This window comes from Anser cygnoides, chromosome 8 (genome assembly GCF_040182565.1).
Source record: "Anser cygnoides isolate HZ-2024a breed goose chromosome 8, Taihu_goose_T2T_genome, whole genome shotgun sequence".
In the NCBI taxonomy this organism is placed as follows: Eukaryota; Metazoa; Chordata; class Aves; order Anseriformes; family Anatidae; genus Anser; species Anser cygnoides.
In genome coordinates, this window is record NC_089880.1 from 24,963,835 (window position 1) to 24,987,079 (window position 23,245).

A 23,245-nucleotide genomic window follows, 5' to 3' on the forward strand; every position below is an offset into this window, starting at 1 on the left:
GCTGAGAATTTGTATGGACAGTGTGGAGTAAGACATATGCAGACTACATAAACATGCACCCTATTGATGTGTATGTGTGTGAATAGTATAGGGAGATGGAGGATAGAAATGGGTATCTAGTTAAACAAAAATGCATAAATGCATCTTTCAGAAACAGACTATAATGTGACATACTCAAGATTCCCGTTATGAGTGCAGTGCACAGCAAACCCCTGATTTCCATTCAGGTTTTTGCAATCACTGCTATCTTAACTCCAAGCCTTGTTAAATCAACCTCAGCTGAACTGTGGTACAATGTTACAGTGCAGATCCTGCTGCTCCCCTGTGGGAAGCTAACTTGGACTCAGGAGCCACCATTTAACCTTGGAGTCTCTGAATCAACAAGGCAGTTTCTGCAGAGACACCTGGCAGCATGCGCATTTTATGCTTTAACATGGCTGGTAAATCCTGGGTGGTTAAGTAAACTTAACCTTCATTTATGAAACTTGCGAACCAAAGGGTAAAATGTGCCTTGTGCAAGTAATTACGTAAAGGTCTTAGAGACTGGAGTTATCACTTAAAGACGCCGGGCATTGCTAATGAGTTGACTGAGAATTGATCTCTCTGTAATTTAGTTATTTATATGCAGTTCCTGTTTTCCATGCTCAGCTATAGGTCAAGCCCACTTTGAACTGCTCAGAGACCCCCAAGTTTGTCAAGCAAAGTCCCAAAGCCGTGGCACAATGATATTTTAGAAAGGTAAATATTGTCCTGAGGGGCTTTAAAAAGGAGGCAAAGCTGTTTGCTTTCTAGCTGGTTCTTTAAACCGGACAACTGCTTCCTGTTACTAAGGGGTCTCTCAGCAACGTGACTTTGCTTCTGTTAAACAGAAAAGAGCTTCAGGAAAAATGTCAGTACCACCTTCCAGGTATTTCCATATCCCAGCGAGATGGGAAGGAACAGCCTTGGGTTTCTGAATAGCAGGCTGCTTGCATTATTCTGCAAAAGATGTAGGATGGGGTATAATGGATCCTGGAAACAATATAAAAACTCTGGCTGCTAAACATTACCCTCAGGGCTCGTTCTGTGCCAAATGGTTGTGAGCAATGTTCAAAAAAACCTGTTGGCTCTCCTATATACCCATGTCCGGGCATATATCACACACATCACTGGTGTGCGTTAGCGCATGTCTGTAGGCTCAGGTGAGGACTTGTTGGTGTTGCTGCTGAGAAGTTTGTGTGGACGGGCTCTCACCCTCACGAGGGCATCTCATGGGGAGTGAAGGGTGATGTTCCACCCTGTAAAGCTACATTTTGGCTGCCTGAGCTGGCACCAGCTGGTTCTGTTTTCCCTGCCCTTCCATGAACCCTGCACTCATGATGGATCTGGGTACCCCTGAGGGCGCACACCCACTCTGCCCCTGTCTGCAGATTTCAGCTGTGTGCTCGTATGGTCTGGGAAGACAGAGCAGAAGTGAATTTGAACACACCTGGGCCCAGGTAGCCAGCATCCCCCAGGAGAACAGCTGAGTTGAGGTTTTCCAGCTCAATGTTGTCAGGAAGCCTGTGATGCTTATGCCTAAATGTGGCTTTTGGGAGCTGCGTTACAGACCGGCCGTGGCCAAAATAAAGCCAGCAGTGCAGGTGGGCAGCCTGGAAATAAAAGGGCTGAGCATGCTTCAGGTGCTTCTTCATCTGACAAGGCAGACGTCTGTGGAGGGCTTTCTTCCTCCTCTCAGGCTGGTGTTACTGAAAATATTGGCACTTGTGGGTGAGAAGCTGTCCGTAGATAGCTGAGGATGTAAGAAACTGGCTACAAGGGTGTGAAATTTGCTTGGTAAACAGTGATGACTTGCAAGAACAGGGCATTGCCGTGAGCTGGCAGCTGCTGAAAATAGGGCTGAAATTACCCTCCTCTAACTCACTTTCATAGCTGCTGTGTTGTTTTATGACTCACTGGTGCAGATGAACCATTTCAAAACAGTCTTGCTTGGCTTACAGCTTCCTCTCTATTTCTTTTCTTCTGTTCAGAATACTTTGGGCTTGTAGCCAAGTATTCTGCATAGACCATTGTCCTCTCTCGTGCCTCCTTACTTGTGGCTGAGAGACTGCAGGTCCCTGGGGCAGCTGAGTCTTCCAACCTAGCAAGCCATGAGATTTCTTCGGCTTTAATATCTACAGCCTCTGTGTAAGGAGTTAAATCAGGCTCTGCCACACTCCTCTCGACCACCTTATTGCAATCCTGTGTCTGCCAACACCCTTGGGGCAGCGGAGGAAGGGTGCTGTGAAGGTGGCACGAAGCTTGCTTCCAGGGCTCTGCTCATGACAGCAGCAGGTATCTTGCAGCAAGACCTCTTGTGGCCCACAGATGCTGCCACAGAGCATCTCTGTTAGATAGCTGTCATCTTTTAGGCTGTCTTTTGCCCCAAGAGCACTTCAGGCACTCGGGATGGCCACAGACCATTTCTATCTTCCTGTCTCCTCCCTAGATAGATTTGAGGGATGACTATTTGGCATGTCAGCTTGGTCCTGCTGGTGAAAAGAGAGGGAGACTCCTGAAGCCTGGAGGAAATCCACGGGAGAACCTTACACAGGTATCTCTCTTTCTGCCTCTCCTCACCAGTCCTCAATATCTGGGACCTCACCTAAATATCTGTTTCAAGGGGCAGTTCCCAAACAAGCGGCACCATCTCTTCAAGGAAAACCTTCCCAGCCTTTGAACCTTAATATACCCTCTCTTCCTCTTTGCACCCAGCAGGCTCCAGACGTCTCCCCTACATCTCCCCTCGGCGATCCAAGCCCTTTCCTCCATCCCCAGCAGCATCTCCAGTTGCTTCAGTCGGAGCTTTGCGGGGCGGCCGCCGTGCAGGGAGGAAGGCAGCCTTCGCCATCTAGTGAGCATCGCACACCATCACCGGCAGCTGCGCCTGAAGGAAGGGCTGATCCATTTCTCCCACGAAAACCCCTTTTTTTCTCACCTCTGAAAGAACATACTAACATGCCATGCTGAAACCTATACAGTACTCTCCTACCCACCGTCATTAACGTCTTGCTGACAAGCTTGTATGTACAGCAAATTGATCTTACCCAGAATTTAAGCACTTAACATCCTGGAAGGACCACTGCTGCTAAAGATGTTTTCTCCCCTGCTCTGCTTGGGATTGCAGGCAGAGCCACGGCAGCACCAAGGGAATGGAGATGTGGATCAGTGTGACGTGGTAGTTTAGCTAAAAATGTAATATGAAATAAGCAGGTGGTCTGTGGCAGTATTAAGAATGGAAACAAAGATTTTTATTTTTTTTTTTTCTGGGATGCTCACGCACGTGTAGGGTCCAAATCCCTGTCACAATTTAAGAAGTGTCTGATAAATGAATGCTTCTTTAGAGGGTTTCTAAAGGTTACCTGACATCTGCCAAGAGACACTAATGGGCAGGAAACAGGGCAGGAGTGGGGGGCTATTGATAGACCCGTTCCTGCCTTCCTGTCTGGTTTTCTACTGCATGTCCCCTATTTTTAGCCTGGTTTCCAAAGGAAACAGGGGGTTGCGTGATTGCTCTGCCCACATCTGTCTATCAGTCCCTGCCTAATCACTCAGGCAGGTTTCAGCCAGGTTTGTGCGTGGAGCAGCCTTCTATCAGACTCCTTTTTGTCCCCTAGAAATAAATAGCCAGGGGAGAAGGAAGGACCCCAGCTCGGTGCCCTGGCTGAAGGGAGAGTTGTTGCATGAGCCCAGCATTTTATCAAGCTCTGGTGAAGCCACATGCACGTGGGTTTCAGGAAATGGGGTTTCATAAATTCATCTCTAAAGTATTATCATGGTTAATTAGTGTTCTAAATTTAATACATAAAACATTTGATATGACATTGTATTATTAATTTAACTGTGACAGCATCTTAACAGCACTTGGTTAAGGAAGAAATCTAGTGTGCCAGGTACAAACGTATAACAAACATGCAGACGATCCCAGCCCCTCCAAACTCTCTCCAGGACCATTGGATGCCTGATTGCACTGATTTTGCTGTGGCAGCTGAGATGATTCATGCCAGGGTCTGCACGAGCTCAGTGTCTGTGCCCTGAGGCCCTGCTCCTGGGCAGGGTGGGCAGCTTGGTGTCTCTTCAGGGCATCACAAGTCACAGGCACCGTACTGGTTTATGATGCTGTCAAATTCCAGAGCTGAAAGCTATTTTAAGAGGCTTATTTTAGGAAAATAGGAAGAGATTGTCTTTGTTGTTAAATCTGAGGTACATCATGAATTAGAGCTTTGAGAAGCTAGAGAAGAGCTCAGTTCATTGGGGGGTGATGATATGAGACTGACCCATCCATCTGTATCTCTGTGTCTCTGAGACCCTTCAGAATGAGCTATTGCAACACAGAAGTCATATGTTGGGCTTAACCCTCCAACTGCTGTAAAACATCTTTTAAGCGTGTTGCTGTGATCCTTTCCTGCATTTATCTTGTGCATTTCAGGGATCAGGGGAGAGGTCAAGGGTTATCTTGAAGGTTAGGAGATGCGCCCACCACCAAGAGGCATTCCTGAACAGTGTCAATATTTGGTCTTACACAGAAAATATGAGCAGGAGATAAGAGGATGCTGAGACACATCCGCTGGGAAGGGAGGTGCTGGGCATCCAAAGAGGAGCATGAAGGTGGGGTCACTGGGGCAGAGGACTGCCCATAGTCCATGTCACAAAGGTGGCACCGCTCTGCAGCTCGCCCATGTTTTTCTTTCCAGGTCACATGCAGGTGGAAAAGCCTCATCACACCTTAAAGGAAGCAAAAGCAGCTTGGCCAATGTCAAAGAACACAACCTTCTTCAAACCTAGAGTCCTGAGCCTCGAACCCAAGGGCATCTCACTGCCTCCCAGGTTACAAATGGAGAGCCCATGTATCCAGCTGAAAAGTGCAGTGTTTTCTGGAGTGCAGTGAGGCAGCTGGTTGCCCATGTACCCCACAGAGCAGAGGTATGTGATGGCTTGATGCCTAATGGCTGCTATATTTAGTAGACACTATGGGATGAGGGCTCAGTCCCCATGATATAAACAATCTCATGACTGTCGTGCTGGGAGCTGCAGGAGAGCTCAGAGGCCATAGAATATAACATGCCAGGGGCTGCTACAGAAGGGAGCATTAATACAGGGTTAAAATCCCGATAAATTTTAACTCAAGGGGAGAAATATCACTTGACTCTTCCCTTACCCCCAGCAGACTCAGCCTGATGCCTATTAAATACCTATTATGTAATTGCAGTATATGTTGCTGACTTAAATGCCTTCTGTTATCTGATTTACATGATTGGGCTATTCATTTTTCCCTTTTCCACCTGTTTCCCTGCGCTCCAGAGCACCAGTAAATAGCCTGCAAGCCTCACTGGAGGGATGGCTGCAGCCCATAGCAAAACAGCGCCGTGTCTGCTGGCAGCCTGAACGTGCTCAGTAGCCTGCAATGAAACCTGGGCTTGAGGAGCCCAACTCCTCCTGAAGCCAAAGTTCAACGTAATGGAAAACTTTGCTAAGGTGTGCTGACAAAGGAATCCTGTCCCCGCACCTTGGCTGTGCCTCAGGAGGCACTGAAGTCCAATGGGCAGTGGCACGGTCTCTCGCACAAAGCAGCAAGGGGGCTGGAGAGCTCCTTTTACAGCCCAAACGGATGTTTCCCCAGGCTCATAAAATACACAGTTTAAGTAGTAGCTATATTTCTGAGGCTGGTCCCACACCTGCAACAACGTTGTAAATGGCGCTGGGATATATGGCTTTAAGACTCCTTGTAAAACGCAAGATCAACACAAGATTTACACAGTTTTATGGAATTGTTTTATAAGCTATTTTGACAATGAATCCTGCTATCAAAATCACCTCTGGTGCTAATCACGGAGGAAGCATTTAGCAGGAACCAACAAAGATTAGTTTAAACCCCTTTCCTTCCGAGCCGTGGGCTGTGCAGTGCATCTCCCAAAGCCTGGGGCATGGCTCACACAGCAGCACGTGTGGGGCAGTGGGACCGGGCTTCAAACCTGGGGCTGGACACATTTTGGGGTGCCTCTCTGTGCTCTGGTGGGGACGAGGACTGAACAAGGACTGCAGGAGGTGAAGCCAGAGCTCCCCTGCCTCCTGTCCTCCCAAGACAGAGATGGAGCTGGACCTCCAGCAGGTCCTAACAGCCCAAGGGGACACAGCTGGGGCATGGCAAACCAGGGGTGGGACCTGAGCACTGCATCCCCCAGCACCCGACCCTCTGTGGTCCTTCTTGCCCATGACTGGGTCACACAGGAGAGGAAGGACTGCAGTGAGAGGATGAACCCTCCTGAAAGCCCGAATCAGCGCTGTTGCCTTGCATTGCTACAGACTGCCCCACGCCAAGTGCTGGACGCGCTGAGGGGACGTTTGTGGGTCAGGCTGGCCAGATGTCCCTGGCAAGGGAGCCATGGGCAGCGAGGCTTTCATTACATGCTGCCACAAGCCGCAGAGCAACCAGAGCCTCACCACTCGCAGCCGAGGGGTTAGCTCATCTCCTGGCTCCTCCGGGCAGCCCTCGGCTTCCTTATTCTGAGACACCAGGAGGAAGGCTCCAGAGGAATCGCCTCCTCCTCCTCCTGCTTGAACATGGCTCCCGAAGGTTCACCTGATGGCTCTGAGTCCTGAGCACAAGGACAGTGAGCAGCTGCTCCCTTTCTGGCTTCTCCCAGTGTCTCAGGATTTTGCAGACTTTTGCCGTCCCTCACCGAGCTGTTTCTTTCCTACATACATAGAAGTCCCAGCTAAATAAACAGGAACATAATGTGCGACTGTCTCCAATGTTTCCATTATCTGAAGACACCTGGAGAGAATGGCGGGGTGCTGAATTACGTGCATGGTGTGTGGTTTGGCATCTTCTGCTCTCTTTGGCCCACTGTCACTGGTTACACTCAGGCCTTTCCTGTCCCCGCTGCACACAAGCGGTGTTGGATGCACAAAATAACTTCTTTGCAGTATGGGATATGGCCACGAGATGTCTCTTCAAGCCGTACGTGACTCGAGCCTGGTAAACTGGGCCCACGTCGGATCGCAAGCTCTGCAGAAGCTCCTGGGGCCAACAGCTGGCACCAACCCTAGTAAACATCCCCTGCTGTAGTAAAGGGGATTGGAGAGCAAGGCTGTATGTGCAAGCAGAGGTGACACCTTTTACCAGACCTGCAGGTATAGACTGGAAAGGAAAAAAACACACAAACCTAAACAGCTAACTTTCCAAACACTCAAGAGCTTTCTCACTCCAAAAATACAAGCCATCGCCTTCAAACTAAATCTCAGCTGAGAACAATGACTCTGAGTCTATCTTGGTTTTGTCAGGTATTCAGTCTTGGGAGAAAAGGCTGACTGATACCTGCAGAGAAGAGGTATCAAGGTAACAAGGAGGGAAGTGATAAGATTGTTGGCCAAAGAGGGAGAGAAAGAAACAGGAAAGGAGGGATGGATGGCTACCAGCTGTGAGGTAATGAAAAGTTTACTGCTGCTGGTTTTAGGGAAATATAACTGCCATAAAAACTAATGAGTCCGTGAGCTCTAATATATGGCAAATTGGGGAATTTAGCTTATCTTTTAACGGTATTTTTTAGGACTCTCTTGCAGGTCTGAACCAGAAATCTAGAGGTGGTGTGATTGTTTTGTGGAAAATGTCCTTCAATTGGCAACTGAGTGCATCAGATGGATGGTAATACCATGTAATGTTCAAATAATAGTTTCCAGCAGATTATCCTCAACATCATAAATTGGCAACAGCTTCTCAGCACAAAATTGACCCTGATCAAAAGCTTGCCTATTGTTCTGGACATTAGCAAATGACCATTTTCCAGCAGAGAAAGCGCTGGAGGTGATGCCAGGAAAAAATACTCATCAGCCAGTCTTTAGCTGGTTACCATCCCAACTCAGGACCAGAACCATTTCTGCAAATAAGTGGCAAAATGTTTGCTTGATCTGATAGCTGGAGCCCTTTGTCGGGAGCTCACAATGTGTGGGGAAAAAAAAAAAGAGAAGAAAAGCTCGGGCTGCAATGCAGCTGGAATGAATGCTCTCCTTGCCTGCCGATCAGAGCAGATTACAGTTCACCTGCTGTGAACTAATCTCTCAGGGAGAGGGTCAGTTGTTTGGATAGTGTTGCTAATGGAAGGCAAAACCTTTCTGCACGCTCCCTCCTTCAGTGCTCGGTCTGTTTAGGAGATGAGTCAGTCCTGGGTTATTCATCAACTTAGTTAGGAGCTATCCGCCCAAGTTCACAAGCACCTCTAAAGCGCTGCACAATTACAGGAAATTATACCTCAGAGCCGATGGTAAAACACAGCCATCTTCTCACTTTTCTGACAGCAGAGCGTCACATCTGTGGCCTGCATTATTTCATTGCGTTGGAGAAAACACGTGGGAAGAATTTATTCCTTACCTTTGAGGGTCTCAGCCCCTCTGATGCTGGGGGATACCTTCCTGGGAAGGGGATGGGCCGGTGCTGTGGGGAGCCGTTCTGATGACTGCACCAGGCCCTTGGTACAAATCAGCGCAGTGCCATGGTAGAAATCCTTTGCAGCCTGCCTTGCCCACGGCGGTGCAGTGGGACAAGTCTCAGCAGCAGAACTCAGCCCCACACCAGCAGACAGGATGGGGATGGTCCCCCTGTGGGTCTGCTGCACGTCTGCCCCCTTTCTCCAGGCCCCTTATCCTAGCCCTGAGCTCTTCACCCCAGAGGACTGCCTGGGCCAGTACCGTTTGCTCGTCTCATCCACAAAGACTCCCTGCGTCAGGGCAGGAGGCTCTCTCCACACCCCATCACTGCCCCTGATCCATCTCCAAGCCATACTCCGGACTCTCCGTGAGGGCCAGATCCTCACATCCGTCTTTGCTTTGATCTGGCGGAGATTCAGCAGCGGGATCTGCCCCATAGATCTGTTGCTTTTTAGGAAGGATTCTCTGAGGGTAACGTGTCTGCACACGGGGAAGTATCATTTTGTCGGACTCGTAGTCATATGTCACTGGCACACACTTGGAGCAAAGTCAATAAATGCACACAAATGTCAGGGACTTGAATTTTTGTCTCAGAGACAGACCTGTTTAGAGAGTGATTTATTACCTCACTTTAACACACATAGTCCAAAGCAAATGGTAATTTAAAGTCTGCTGTGTGTTCTTTGTAACTGCTTAGTAGATGGTTTGTACCACCATATTTTAGTGAGAGATGTTTGGAAAAGGAGTATTTTGTTTGATGATGACTTGCAAGAAATAGTTAAAATGACAAAAATGCTGAAAAGAAAAAAAAATCCCTACTGTTCCTTTTAGCTCTGATATTTTTATATTTTATTTTATTTTATTTTTTTTAATTTAATTTAATTTTTAATTTTAATTTTTTTTATTTTATTTTATTTTATTTTATTTTATTTTATTTTATTTTATTTTATTTTTAGTGCTGGACTCCACAACACCAGTGTTAGTAGAGCCTCCTGAGGGAGTGATTTTCCAGTATTACGTCCACTCGTCCACTCACTTTTAACTGCCCAGCTTTTAATGTTCAAGGTGCCCCTCTACAGCAGCCTCCACCCACGTTAGCCTCACAGTCACAACCAGGCTAAAAAATCACATCTCCAGATGCTTTTACCATGTCCCTGTGCACTCTGACCTACAGAAACTTGCAGATATTCATTTGTGGACCTGTTTTTATTAGACAAGGTACAGTTCTAGAAGAATGAGCCTTTTCCCAACAAAACCAGCCCGTCAGGGGGATTTTGATGATGTTGTTATTGTCTTTTCTTTACAAATGACCAAAAATGTATTTTCAATTCAAAATCCTTTCACTGGGAATTTTATGACCATGGGTAATAATAGTTCTTTTAGGGATGTACGGAAAATGAACATTTTGTTCTTATACAGCAATTGAGGGAGATCTGCATTTTGTTGCCTTCTGTTTAATCTAGCTTTTACTTCTTGGGACACACAGCTACAGTGAAAAATAGATATTTGGCTATCAGAGTCCTTTGGCTTCATGGTTAAGAAGTGTTTTAGTGCTTGCAAGACAATCATCAATTTTGTCTCCTGTTTCCATAATTTGCCTTTGACTGAATAGCTTAATTTTGCCTGTAAATCTGTTCTGCTGGAAGTACAAGAAAACATCTGTAAATCTTTGCTATGAGGAGAGACAATTGCAATTTTTTTCATTAATATTATTCATTACTTTTGTAATAGTGCAAGACATGGATGAGGTACTGACCAACCACACAGAGATCTGAAAGCAAAAAAGAAGAGGTTAAAAAGAATGGAGGAGTCGGTGTTATGTTTCTATATAACAGGGAAATGAAGGCACAAAAGTCCCAGGTCCTGCACTGTCTATGATACAGTTGGAAATCTGGAATGAAACCTGTATTCATCTTTGCAAGGCTGGTGGTTAAAGGACAGCGTGCTATTTTTCTCTTCAGTGTGCCCAGATTTTTAATTTGCACTTGTGTGCCATCTCTTTTTTACCCTTCAAAATGCTTGCCATTCTTCAGGTTGTCACAGAGATACAATAACATTCAAAAATCAGAACAAGTAGCAAGTGTTTGCTCTCTCTCTCTCTCTCTGCACTGTTTTTAGGGAAAATGTAGTCATTGCAGTAGTGCAATATTATTTTCTAGTTCAGGTACCACTGTCCCCGGAGTCACACTTTCAAGTGTCTGAAGCTGTTTGCTACCGTGGGTGCTCTGTCAGCACCTTTATGCTAATAACAAGCTAACCACGCTGAGATCCCCAACCCACAAAATCAGGATGAGACTGATCCTGACAGCCGTGAGCCCGGCAGATGCCTCTGAGGTGGCCTCAGTGGGGCTTGGGACCAAATCACTGGAGCACAGTGAAGAATTAAGGGCTGCTGTACTGGTCAGCAACAATTATTACTGCAATAAAACGAGACAAATCTTCAAACAACGCTAAGCCCTGCTTTTCTCAGCAGCAACCAAAATCTCTGATTTCTGTAACTGTCTGTAGATGGCGCTATGGCAGTAGGAGTTTTACAAGGAGAAATGTGAAGGGAACAGGCGAGGCGTGGGGAGGCTGCTGGCTCCTGCCCTCTGCTATGGTTTTCCTGGGCTGGGAGGGAAAGAAATTACACCGTTTTTTTGAGTGCTCCACAGTCAATCAAGACAAGTCAACTCGTTTTTTTCTCGTGTATTAAAACTAACTTTATGATCTGGAGGAGATTCGTTTCTTAGAGCATCTCTAGGTGCAGGTGGTGCCCTGCTTCAGAGGTGGGAGTAGGGCAGAGAGAGCTGTTTCACCTCCATCATCCTTTACAAAATTTTTCAGAGACTTTTCCCCACAGGCAAGGATTCTTTTTGTATACCTCCCACCTCACATCAGGTTTTCAGGTATTATCCTTCTGCTAGTATCAAGTGCTTTTCTGTTGCTTTTTGACTTAAACCATCAGGAGTGTGGAGTTATCGCTGAAGCCTGAATTCCCTCACATTAAAAATTGGCTTTGTTATGCTCTCTGGTGGAAAAAAATATTCTTCTTCGAGACAAAAAGACTGGTGGCAAATCATGCTAACGACGTATTTAAAACCTAAGAGAGACAATACTTAAAAAGCTAACAATAAGAAGATGACAGAGTAACAGGGAGTTTACAAACGGGAGGGTGATACTGCATTTTTAGTTTATGTATTGTTTTATGAAATTGCAGCATCTATCAGAAAATCACTTGTGCTCTTGCCAGAGCAATGCTAATGTTCTGTGAGCTCAAGCTAGCTTCAATGTCCTGCTTTTCAAATGCTGTTTGACTTTCATTAATTAGGCTCAAGGGATATTTTCTTCCAAAACAATGAATTGTTTTACTTCTTTCCTATTTTAATTATTATTATTTTAGAGGCATCTTAATTTATGGCTGTTAACATCAGTGCTGGGTGAAGCAAGAAGCTGAAGCACATGCCCGTCTTTGGTCAGAAGAGTCTCCCATGACTAGTGAAGCAAAGAGCAGGAACGTTTCTTTATAGGGATCAATAATGGAAGATATGAACCCAGTGAGCTTCCTGGACTTTTCTTTCCACAAAGTTCTTGATTTTAGATCCAAGAAGGTATTTTCTTTCCATAGTGAAACATGCAGTCTTGCAGCTTTCCTTTTCAGATGCATTACTTGAACGCCCTGAGGAGAAGGCAATTCTCCTTCACTCATCTCGGTGGTGTTGCACCTGCAATAGTTGCCCCATCAGAGGGGTGATTCTGCTGCAGTGGGGAGAGCTGGGAAACAGTGCCTGCCTTTCAGCAAAATGTGAGGAGACACGAACCGTATGTCGTGCAGAAATTAATTGTGCCTTCCTGCTGATGGCCGTCTGAAACTGCATGCATGCTGTGAGCATGCGGCAGGTTCAGGCCGCAAGATATTATAATAATAATAATAATAATTATTGTTGTTATTAAATAAGTGCAGTGCTATAAGGCAATCTGTTTTTTACTTCCATTGAGCAGTTCCATTCTGGGATATAAGCAGAATGTTTTGGTGATCAATACATTAGGGGGCCTTTCCATTAAGTGATAAGTGAAACCAAAGGAGGAAATTATGCTTTGTACTAAAATCCATTTAGCTATTAGATCACAGTATCACAAGCATAAAAGGAGGGTTATTTTAGCTTTCAGCTGGCCAGAAAATGCCAGTTGGAAAACAACAGGAGGCTCCCTTTCACAATGTAAGAGCCCTTTCTTCCCTGGATGAAGGGAGCGTTTCTGACTGTGGCCTCCTGCTGTTGTATGTGTTTCATTTTTCTCTCTGGACTAAAACGCTCCTGTAAAAGAGGTGGAAACCAAATCTAATTGCATAGAGATAAATGAAGACTTTCACTGTATAGGTGCAGCATTTATATGGAATAAATTTGGAGTGCTTCATTTGTTGCTTCTGCTGTAACTTAAAGCAAATTTGTTTCAACAGCTATGCCCCATCTTTACACAGAGCACACAGTTTATAGGGGAAATGAATATCACACCAATCCCTGATAGCCAAAAAGATAAATAACATGCAACAGGTTTTGGGGCAGATCACATCTGGGTCTGACCTCCAGTCCTAGTGCTAGACCTGAGCACGTGGGGATGCGGACACTGACAGCCGCTGTCTGAGAGCTGCAGCAGGTCCCTCTATTACAGTGCAAGTGAAAAACAGGAGATGTACAGGCTAAAGGGTCTCTGCGGGGCAGCACGCTGGAGATTCAAGCTCAGCACGGCTGGTGATCCATGTACTTTGCTGTCTCCATCAGCTTCGTCCCCTACCAAGGATCCACGCTGCCCGGCAGCCCCTGGGGCTGCCCCTCTCCTGCGCACAGCCTTGGCCACTTGCACCCAAAGTGTCCCAGTTCCCTCGTGCTGGAATTAGGCTTGAGGAGCACTGTGGTTTTGGACTGGAGAATCACCCATTTTCTCTTATTTTGCAAAGGACAGCTTGGGGTGGCTCTTTACGCAGTCTCTGGCTCTGGAGCTAGCATGAATTCCTTTCCAAGCCACTCATTTGCTCTGATCTCTGATGCCAGAGCGCCCTTAAGTGACAATATTTAGCCTACAGGACAGCAACTCCACGGTGCAATCCTTAATCTAAAATCAGAGTGATTTAACTGCGGACTAATTAAGTGTCTTTTGGAGCTGCGATACCTGACAGCGATGTAAGACTTCCAAGCAAATCCTTTTAGTGATGTTGAAACATTTCCCAGCGCATTTTTGAAATTGCTCCTTCCTGAGGGCTTCTGCTTGTGTGAGGCTTTCTTCACCTGCTCATCTCCTAACGGAGCGCTGGATGCCTGGCTCATGAGTCTGCCCCTAAAAACCTGAGGCTGCTCAGTGCCAGCAGGAGGATTTCCACAGGTGTCGAGATGACTCACATCAGTCTTCTCTCAAGCTCCCTTAGTCATTACTATTTCCTAACACAAAGATGTTAATTACAAAGTAGGTATTCAATACATACTCGCACCACCAGTTCTTGGTTTAGACCACAACTTTATACTCAGCAGATTGTGCTCTGTTTTATTGTCCCCAGTGTCCCTGGGTTGGAGGAAGGGGCCACCTATTGCTGCCCAGGGAGCTGCTCTACAAGGTAGGAGGGAAGTGGTAGATGCCCATGCACCTACCCTCACGTGCCTGAGATGCCTCCAGCCCCCTGACCTCAGGAGAGGAGGGATGATATTCAAGGAGAGACCTTTAATTGAGAGGGCTGTTTGCAAGGTGGAGCTTCCAGTCATCATTCACAGGGAGGGAAGTTGACACAGAAAAGCTTGTGGTCCAGAAAACTGGTGATGTAGCCCCACAGGATGATGATGATGATGAGGATGATGATGATGATGATTATTTATTTATTTATTTTGGTTTGTATGTTTGCTTTTGACAAAATCCCTCCTTCCTCCTTGCATGTATCAGTAAGAAAATAATCAGGTTTTACAGCAAGACTTTTCTGTCTTTTTTTTTTTTTTTTGGGGGGGGGGGAGGTGTTGTCAGAATTTCAGGTGCAGAGCCAGTGTCACAGAGCATCTGTGGGACCTGCTGCAGCAACACTGTCTGAACAAGACAGGCATCCTCTGAGTGTTGTAAGATTTCCAGACCTCCAGGCCCAGCCTGACTGATTTTTGCACTCAGGATTTCCCAACTGGCATCAGAAAGAAACATGTTTTCACAGGGCAGCAGACAACAAGAACAAAACGGGTTTGAGCTGAGCCTGGTCATGCTTCAACTCCACCTGCCCCAAAGAGGTCTAACCTACATTGGCTTTGCAAAAGACCCAGCTTTTTAAAGGGATCTTTTACTAATGAGGTCATTCACCCCAATAGAAACTGCTCTGCTGAGCTGGGCACTACCTTTTATCTGTCCTCACAGCCCACCAGCAAAGCACACAATCACTCCCAAAGCAAACACATTCCAGCCAGGCTACCAGCAGATGAAACAGCAGACCCTGATGGCACGGATGAGGTTATTGCTTGAGAAAGGACTGCAGGATCGGACCCCTAAGGAGTGAAAGCTGAGCAGAAGACGGGGCTGACGGGATGCTGTGTGTACTCTGCAATTCCGCTGTGTCCGCTACCTGCTACACGGCCAGCTTACATCTTGCTCTTGCTTTTTTATGAAATGATCCATATGTTTCCAGCTCAGAACTAGTTTTTATATATATATATATATTTAAGTTTAAAAGCAGTTATGTCATAGCTGAAACAGCTGTTCAGGAACCACCCAGGCAAGAGGTAGTTCTCTGTGCTGCGTCTTCAGTGCTGAGCTGTCTCGGTGGGGTTTGTGTGTTCATGTCCCAGCAGAGAGGAGAAGCAGGGGGAAGCACAGCCGGCCAAAATGCTGCTTCAGGGAATGTCTGCGGATGCCATGTCCCCAGGATGTTGGTGTCTGAGAGCTGGGGGTGTTGCCCAGTGGTACGCAGAGACAGAGCGGAGCTGGACATGGGCTGCCCTTGCACAAGTCAGGCAGCCTTTTTGTATCTGCAGAACGTGGTAGCAGCACCTGCATCTTGGAGCACCACCCTACATGATTCTCTAGGCATGACACCAACCTGGAAGAAATCATGGGTAAAGGAGAGTGCAATTTATTTAAATGAAGTTGGACATGGCACCTCATTTCTCCTAGTGGAAGAAGACAGAGGGCTGCAAACCTCTTCATCTTCAAGCACTGAGTCTCGCTCATGATCCCTGCTTTTCAAAACAAACCAAAATCCGATGACCTCTGGCATGTGGTGTGCATGCCACAAGATGTGAATAACAGCATAAATACATTCCTGTTGGCCTGCTTACGGCCATTTCTCATAACATCTTGGAACAGCACAGAAGACCACACTGAATATGAAGTTTCCATGATTAGCCAATGGTTTGCAGTGCTGTGATTATGGTTTAACCAAAGATTATTACTTTGCGCAGCCCAGCACTTCAGAAATATCATCATCAAATTATCACATTGCAGTGACATTTTGCTCCACACGGAGATGGCATTCAGGACGATGTTTGCTAACAGAAAATTGAGTTGAGGTCTTCAGCAGTCTGAAGTATGGGAGGATTGCAACAGGTTTGATTTGGATAGAGACCATCCATTAGCAATTATTCTTAATGACTGGTCTAACAAGCTCAGAAAGAAGAACTTAAAGTGCTCTAGTTCCAGAGGCCTGCACAACAGGTAAGCAACATCCAGCTCCTGGCTTCAAAACTAGGGCAAACAGGGAGTCTGCTGCTGCTGGGAGAGAAGGGAGGTGCAAGTCAGTAGTGAAACAATGTTAGAAACGTTTTCATCTGGAGTACAAATGTCGTTTTTTCCCCCATTCAGTCTCATTTCAGCATTTCTGCTACTTATCAGTGAAAGATGTATTATTTTGGCACTGCAAAAATTGAAAAAACTGAAAATGGTATTGTTTCAGTTGGGATTATAAATTTTATGCAAAGCCAAGCCATGTTGCTTTTTTTTTTTTTCTTCTTCCTTTCTGAACTCAAAGTATTAAAACTCATTTCAACAAGAAGTCACTCGAAGCCAAAGTTAAAAACTTCACAATTCTGTCTCATAGGGAACCATCTCACATTTACCTTACATATACTATACAAGGTCATTTGCTGAATATCTCAGCACCACTCAGCGCTGCAATTCCCACCAAAATATACTGTGTGGAAGACGACGTGGGGGATCTAATTGTAGATTAGACTGCAAGTTTTGTCTTTGTTGAGCTCCAGGTAGACCCTGCAAGGCAAGTATTTTAAGTGAGGGTTATGGCCCATTCTGCACCTTGTCCACTCCCCAGCTTGCCCGGCAGATTCTGCCCTAACACAGCCTGGCCACGTCAGAGAGATTTTGCAAGGTCACGCCAAACACTGGAGCTGCACAAACACTGAATATTACTCAGCCGTGGGCAAGTTTGGCTCTTTTTAAAAATGATTTTGAAGCTGGACATACTTTATAAGAAGCAAACAGTGATGTGCCTTTGCAAACGGTACACATAATTTTGTTCTCAGGTCAGAAGCTGGCTGGGACAAAGCACATCAGCACCTCTTAAACAAATGCCCTAGGGTAGAGATAATGGGCTAGAGGAAGAGTAATTCGGGGTGGCACCACTGAATGAAAGACGTTTGTGTGATAAGCTTTCAGACAGCACATGGTAGGTGAACTGAATCCCACCTTGCATGTTTTTGAAGAGAGAAAATAATGAGGCAGTGGATTACATGCATTAGCTTTATGCTTTTTAAAATGCTTCATCTCATGTGGTCAGAGATACCCATGATACACATGCTCCTGCAATGCTTGAGTGCATGTTGTGACAGCAACCAGTCCCAGGTCGAAGCACTTAACTGGTATTACATAGAAAGACCACTCCAGATCTGAACTGTCAGGTCAGCCTGCTCCGAGAAAAAGATTTTTAAGACTTTTTTTTGTGTGTGTGTTCTAATTCTTTAGGTTATTTCTAAATGTACTCTTCTCGGCAAATTTCACATATTCTGCTTTTATGGAAATGGCTTCTTTAAACACTAAATAAAAATTATGCCCTTTGGTGCTTTTAATTCACTGTCTTTGCAGCAGTTCATGCCAAAAAAAGGAGGCAGGGGAGCTCTTATAAAGCTGTATTAATTGAAATAAATGAGCCATGCTTCTGAGAACAGTGTACCATAGAGGAAAGGCTGCCTTCTGAGTCCTGATCCCATACCTGTCCCTTGTGATTTCAGGCATGTCATAAAATCCCCTGTCCACCTCATTTTCCCACCTTATTATGGTGGGACTGGGGTTGTTCCTTCACCTGACACCTCTGGGTGTTGTGAAGTCTAACCCAAGGCTTCAGAAGTGCTTGGAAGAACTGCATTTTTTATTTTTAAAGCCATAGCAAACGTAGCCTTTCCCATTCAGTGTTATTTATGAGCATACTTTCATTAGTCCCTCAGTTTTTTCTCTTTCATTTTGAGACTGGAAAATATGCTGAAAATCATTTCTCTGGTGCCTATGGGAGAAATCAAGCTTCTTGCAGAGTGGGAGCACCGGGAGATTGTGGAGCTGTGAGGTCAGCTCCCTGAACCCACCAAACAGCTGTGGAAAGCTTCCCACTGGCCTTAGGCTAGACCCAAGTGTTCATTTTTTTCCCCTAACTCTTTCATTTATATGTTCAGGCTCAGAGAAAGGGCAAGGTGAGAAAGGCACACAGAGAAATATGTGGCTGCTCCCTTCCTTCTCTCCTTCTCCCCAAAGGTCATTTCCATCCACCCAACTTTTTTCCCAGATACGGTATCATGTGCTTCTGTGAGTAATATCTGGGCAGAAGAGAAAAATTATTTTCAAAGTTCAGGAGAAACATAAACCAGCACATTTATGAGTGTTTTTCTCCTCTTCCCTGCCTCTGAATGACTGGAGTTTTTTCATTCCTCTTGACTACGTGCTGAGATAGGTACTTTCCTTTCAAGCAGGGCCTGTTGCTGGCAGCTTGCTACAGAGTCTCCAAGCCTGGTATGCATTTTTGTCTTGATGTCTGAGTCTTCCATGAACACCAATGCTTTAGTGTTCCCCCCTCTTCCCTTAGAGTTATTGCTTTTGTGTGACGATGTCCCAGGAAGGCTGCGGTTTCAAGGAAAGTGAAGGTAAGTGTTGTGAAGAGACACCATCCATCCAGCTCCACGTGCATCATGATCTCACTTTGCATGTCTTTCTAGCAGCCCGCTTGGCCACGTGGAAGGGCACAGGCGATGGTGTGTCTTCATCAGCCCCCCAGTGGTGGGCAACCAAGCCCCATCTCTAGCCCCAGGCTCTGCATAACATCAGGAGAGAGAGGTCTCCAACCCAACCCTCTTTCCTCTCATCAACTCAACACACATGGCCACATGCAGGGCCAAGAAAAAAAAAGTTTGGATCTTCATGAACTATTTGCATTTCCCTTGGAGGAAAATGCAGCAGCAGGATGGGGTCATTGTGTGGGCTGGATCCTGCTCTCAGGGCCATGCTAGGCCAGTGCACAGCCAGGAAACACAACTAGCTTTGTCTGTCATACAACCACACAACCACAGCTATTGTGCTTGCAGTGCGCACATTATCTGAACTAATGCATCTTCAAGAGGAGCCTTCTGTCTGAGCGATGATATCACAGCCTCTGTGTCCACTTCTGGTCTGGATTGCTGCTAAGAGAAAAACAATTCCTGGCAGATTCCTCCAAGTGCTCGCTTCCTACAATGGGAACGAAGACAGTTGTTCAAGAAGGACGGGTAGGTGTGTGTTTCTGTCTTTTCCCCTTTTGAGAGATGCTTTTGCCAGTGCATAGTAGAAGATAATAATGCTCCCATTAAAAATGAGGTGAATGCACAGGCTAACTTGAGTGGGTGGAAAGGACTTCACACAGGATGAAGCTGGGGACAAACCTACCCTTGCCAAGATAAACAGCTGCAGAAATCTCTGAAAAGCAAAAGGGCCCACTGCACTGCTGTTCAAACAATTCACCCACGTAGCACTGTCTTGGGCTGTGCATCCATCACATTATAATTAAAACCAATGGGTTTCATATGAAGAAGGAAAAGGTGCATCGTAAGTCATGCAAGAGGACTGGAGAACTGATAGCGTTAGGACAACAAACTGATATTCCTTAGGACAATAAAGATATGGGGTCTGTGCAAATCAAAGCAGAAAGCTCCCACTTTCCCTTCTACATCTGTCTTTCATTTACTTTGCCTCTATCGGCCTGTTGTTGATGTTTTCTCACATTATCTTGGTCCCTTTGTTCAAACTGCTTCTCATTCCAGGAAGGCAGGGAGCTCCAGGTGTGAATGAGGGCTGTTAGCATGAACTCACTGTCGCTGTTATTATTGTTATCATTCCTCTGAAAATCAGCTCGATGGAGGTTTGGCTCTGTGTAATTTGTTCTGCCAGTTTAACCTGATCCATGTTAAATGTGAAAGTGGAATACACTGAAGTACTTCGGGTGGTGGTTTTCACCTAAAAGAGGCGACTAACCTAACAAAGTGCTGGCATGCTTTAGAGCAAGGTGTTTATACTTGCAGGACACGCTGCTTAAATGCCTTAGGTGTTCAGGAGCTGACACAAAGCCCACTGCAGTCAGGGGAAGGCCTCTGCCTGCACGTTGGCTCTCACTGCACACGTGATGCAGTTTGCCAGGAGTTAAACCCGGAGAAAGGGCAGAGTGGTTTGTTAGGTTTATGGGCTGTTACAGAGGCACAGGTTAACTTAAAGATGTTGTACCTGTTGGGGTTTAGAGTCCTTACTCCTTTTTCTACAGCCACAAAATATGGTGGTAGTGCCAGGACTCAGGCGTGGAGCTCTGACCCATTGTCCTCAAGTCCTGGTGCTTGAGCCCCACAGAGCTCTCCAGATGTTCCTGCACTGGCACTAAGCACATCCTTGGGCATGGGCTGGTGCAGGGGGAGCACACCTGGCAGCCAGGCACCTTCAGCCCAGGGCAGGTGGGACAGGCCCCGTGTGCGTTTGCACTGCTGTTGCCGTCTGACCTTCCAAAACCCAGCGCCTGAAACTCACTGAACGCATTGGGAGATATCACAGGGCTCCTATTTAAAGTGAGAGAAAGAGTCTGTTAAAAAAGCTAATACAGAATTTGTAATGCTCAATAAAAACTTTCAGTGTTTTACAGTTTAAGACCCCAGTGAAATTAAGTAATCATATTCCCACCATCCAGCTCTTTAGCAAGCTATACACATGCTATTTTTTCCATTACTATTGTTTCAATTACTGGCAGCAGACTTATGGGTGTCTGGTTATTTTTGTCTTTGAAGATCCTCTGTGATTTTTGCTGTTCTTCTGGCTCCATCTGTACATCCAACTGGGCTCTCACCATTACATATATTTCTAAGCAGTCCCCTCTGCTCCAGCCAAGCCCCTGGAGATGCTGCACAGCTCCTTTCCATGGCTGCAATAGGTGGGCACATCTTTGGGAAAGTCCTCGTTGGAGTCTGCAGCTAGAGGCACAGACCACCATAACTTTAAGCTAAACGCCAGCTTTCCCCCTGCCTGGTAAAGTATGTTTAGCCCCTCCACAAATCAGGTGCAATAAAAACATCTCTGCCTTGATTCAGTAGTGGTTAAATGCACAGGCAATGATGTGTTTTCCTTCAGATGCGTTGCCTCAATAAATTTGCTTTTAAGCCACATTGTAGACTCGTTTCTAGAATGACGATAGTTATGTGATCGCTGTCTACTGGAACTGCACCTTGGCCAGCAATTCTTAAAACTGCTTACATGGGGTTGGAGGTCTCAAGCATAATAATTTCTAGGAGTTTCGTAAGAACAGGCAGCAGGCAATAGGCAGCAGGGAAGCTCTAATAGTATAGGGTAAGTTAATAAGATCAATTGTCAATAAATACTGGGAGTAGAAGGGAAAGCCAAAAAAAAAAAAAAGCAAAGCAGATCAAACCAAAAAAAAAAAAAGGCGTACCAAAAGAAGACACACACACAAGTTACGCTTGAGTTTTCTGCTAGAAAATGACTCCCCACCCCTTCAAAAGCAAAAGCTTTCCTGGGAATCTTTTTCACCCACTTAAATGCTTTTCAGAGAGAGAGAACCAAGAATATTCTGCTTTTTAATTAAAGCCCAAGTGATCAAAAGGAAAAAAACATATCAAGAGATATATGTCACAGCAGACTGCATTTGGATATTTCTGCACCGTGCAGCTCTCCATGACCATCCTCAGCCTGGTCAAGAGAAGGGTGCAGGACGTTGGCTCAGGGACACCTGCCTGTGGTCCCCAGGCCCCTGGGGATCTCTGGCCCAATTCTGCGGCGTTTGCAACAGACGACTCAGAGACGGCACTTCGGTACATTACAAGTCAGTTGGGGCAGGGGGTGGTCTGCACTCTGGAAAATTTCTGGGAGTTCACAAGCCAAAAATACTGGAAACTGCTGAGCAAAACGAAAGATGGAGTCACACTGAGGCTTCATTTAACTTAACACCCAGCTCCTTCAGCGAGGGGAGCTCTCGTGGCTGGCACTCAGGCGATTTGGGAACTGGAGCGTCCCAGAAAGCGCTGATCTAAAAAGGAGACGGGCTGCTGGACAGCAGCGCAGATCCCGAGCTATTCCACAAGAAACCCAAACTGTCTGCCCTGAACTTTTCTCATCACAGCTTCCCCTCTTCCCAGTGCAAATCTATAAACAAGAAAATCTCACGTTAGAGTAAAAAGCTGCAATTACAGTCTAAGAGTACAGAGACGGGTCAAGGGAAGGAGAAGCTTAAGCAAACGGCACCACTGAGCCAATATCTGGCTGTGCTGACGGAAGGTTTTTCAGCTTTTCAGACCTGTGGCTGAGCAGAACACTTAACAGCAAAAGGATTTGGCAGACTGGGGCTGGTCAGGGCCAGCAATAGCTGGCAGTGCGAGGCTGGCCAGGGGCAGGGACGGTTAGGGCCAGGGCTGGACCATGTGGACTCTCTGGACCATCTCAGACACCCAGGGTGGAGATTGTGGTGTGTATTTTGGGCAATGGGATCTTTTTTTTACCATGTTTTTAGAGAGCTTCCCCGCGGTGTTTCAGTGGCGATCCCTTCCTGTGCCTTAGTTAGCTCAGTTCAAAGTAGCTCAAGTACTTGCACTGTGTTTCCTGTGGTGGATATTTCTAAACCAGCTTTGCTGGTGGAGCCCTCTCCAAAATAGTGTGTTAAAGAGCAAATGATTTAGCACCTAATTAATAAGCAAGCAACAATCCTGTGACCAGGAAGAAGTCTGCAATGTCAGCTGCGAGGCAGGATTTGGATGCAAGAACAGAAAGGAATATGCCAAGAAAAATGAGCAGCTTTCTGTGTCTCTGCACTTTGGTGTGGAGAGGTAGCTTCTGGTCCATCCCCAAGGGAGACACTGCTCCATTTTAATTTTTATTTTATTTTTTATTTGAATTATTTTACAAGAAACCTTTCCCAGAGAACTAATTCCTCATCAGATGTTGGTCTTGAGGAAAAGGAAATGCTGCAAACTGAATATTCCCCTTTTCAGTGATTCCCTAGATTGTGGTGCAAAAGAAAGAACTCAGACATACAAGATTCTTGTGCTATGGATTTATAATAACATTTTATTAATATATTATGCTACAAAAATATTTTGACAAAATAATATTAGAAAGCATCTTTTTATTACACTCTTCAAAACAGTTCACAAAAGCAGGAGGCGGAACAGGAAAAAATATTTGAAATACATTTGAATTGAAAACTGACAAACATGCAATTTAAAATTCAGTGAGAGCATGGGCCTGCAGGGCGGCTGATCATTCCTGTGGCAGAAAAGTATTGACTGCTAATTGGAAAGATCTCACTGGTTTTAGTTAGATTAAGGTACCTCCTGAAAAGTTAGTC

At 45.7% G+C, this 23,245-nt stretch overlaps 1 protein-coding gene and 1 long non-coding RNA gene across 6 annotated transcripts in view; both read left to right on the forward strand.

Annotated features, from left to right (window-relative positions):
• Positions 1–9,272, forward strand: part of FOXD2 (forkhead box D2) — a 218,023-nt gene extending 208,751 nt beyond the window's left edge. For 3 of the 4 annotated variants that reach the window (XR_010833056.1, XR_010833057.1, XR_010833055.1), the window contains exons 5-7: positions 2,737–4,626; positions 4,713–4,941; positions 5,320–9,272. The gene's annotated coding sequence lies outside the window, so the exon portion shown is untranslated. Of the gene's footprint in view, positions 1–2,736; positions 4,627–4,712; positions 5,264–5,319 lie in introns of those variants that run through there. The other variant, XM_067001166.1, reaches the window with a different exon arrangement.
• Positions 9,273–9,384: 112 nt separating this feature from the next.
• Positions 9,385–22,031, forward strand: LOC136791413 (uncharacterized). Of its 2 annotated transcripts, XR_010833420.1 has the most exons (4): positions 9,385–16,095; positions 18,469–18,524; positions 18,963–19,142; positions 20,679–22,031. It is a non-coding gene; the product is annotated as an uncharacterized lncRNA (long non-coding RNA). The 2 variants fall into 2 exon arrangements; XR_010833419.1 differs by having other exon boundaries at positions 18,469–19,142.
• The last annotated feature ends 1,214 nt before the right edge of the window (positions 22,032–23,245 follow it).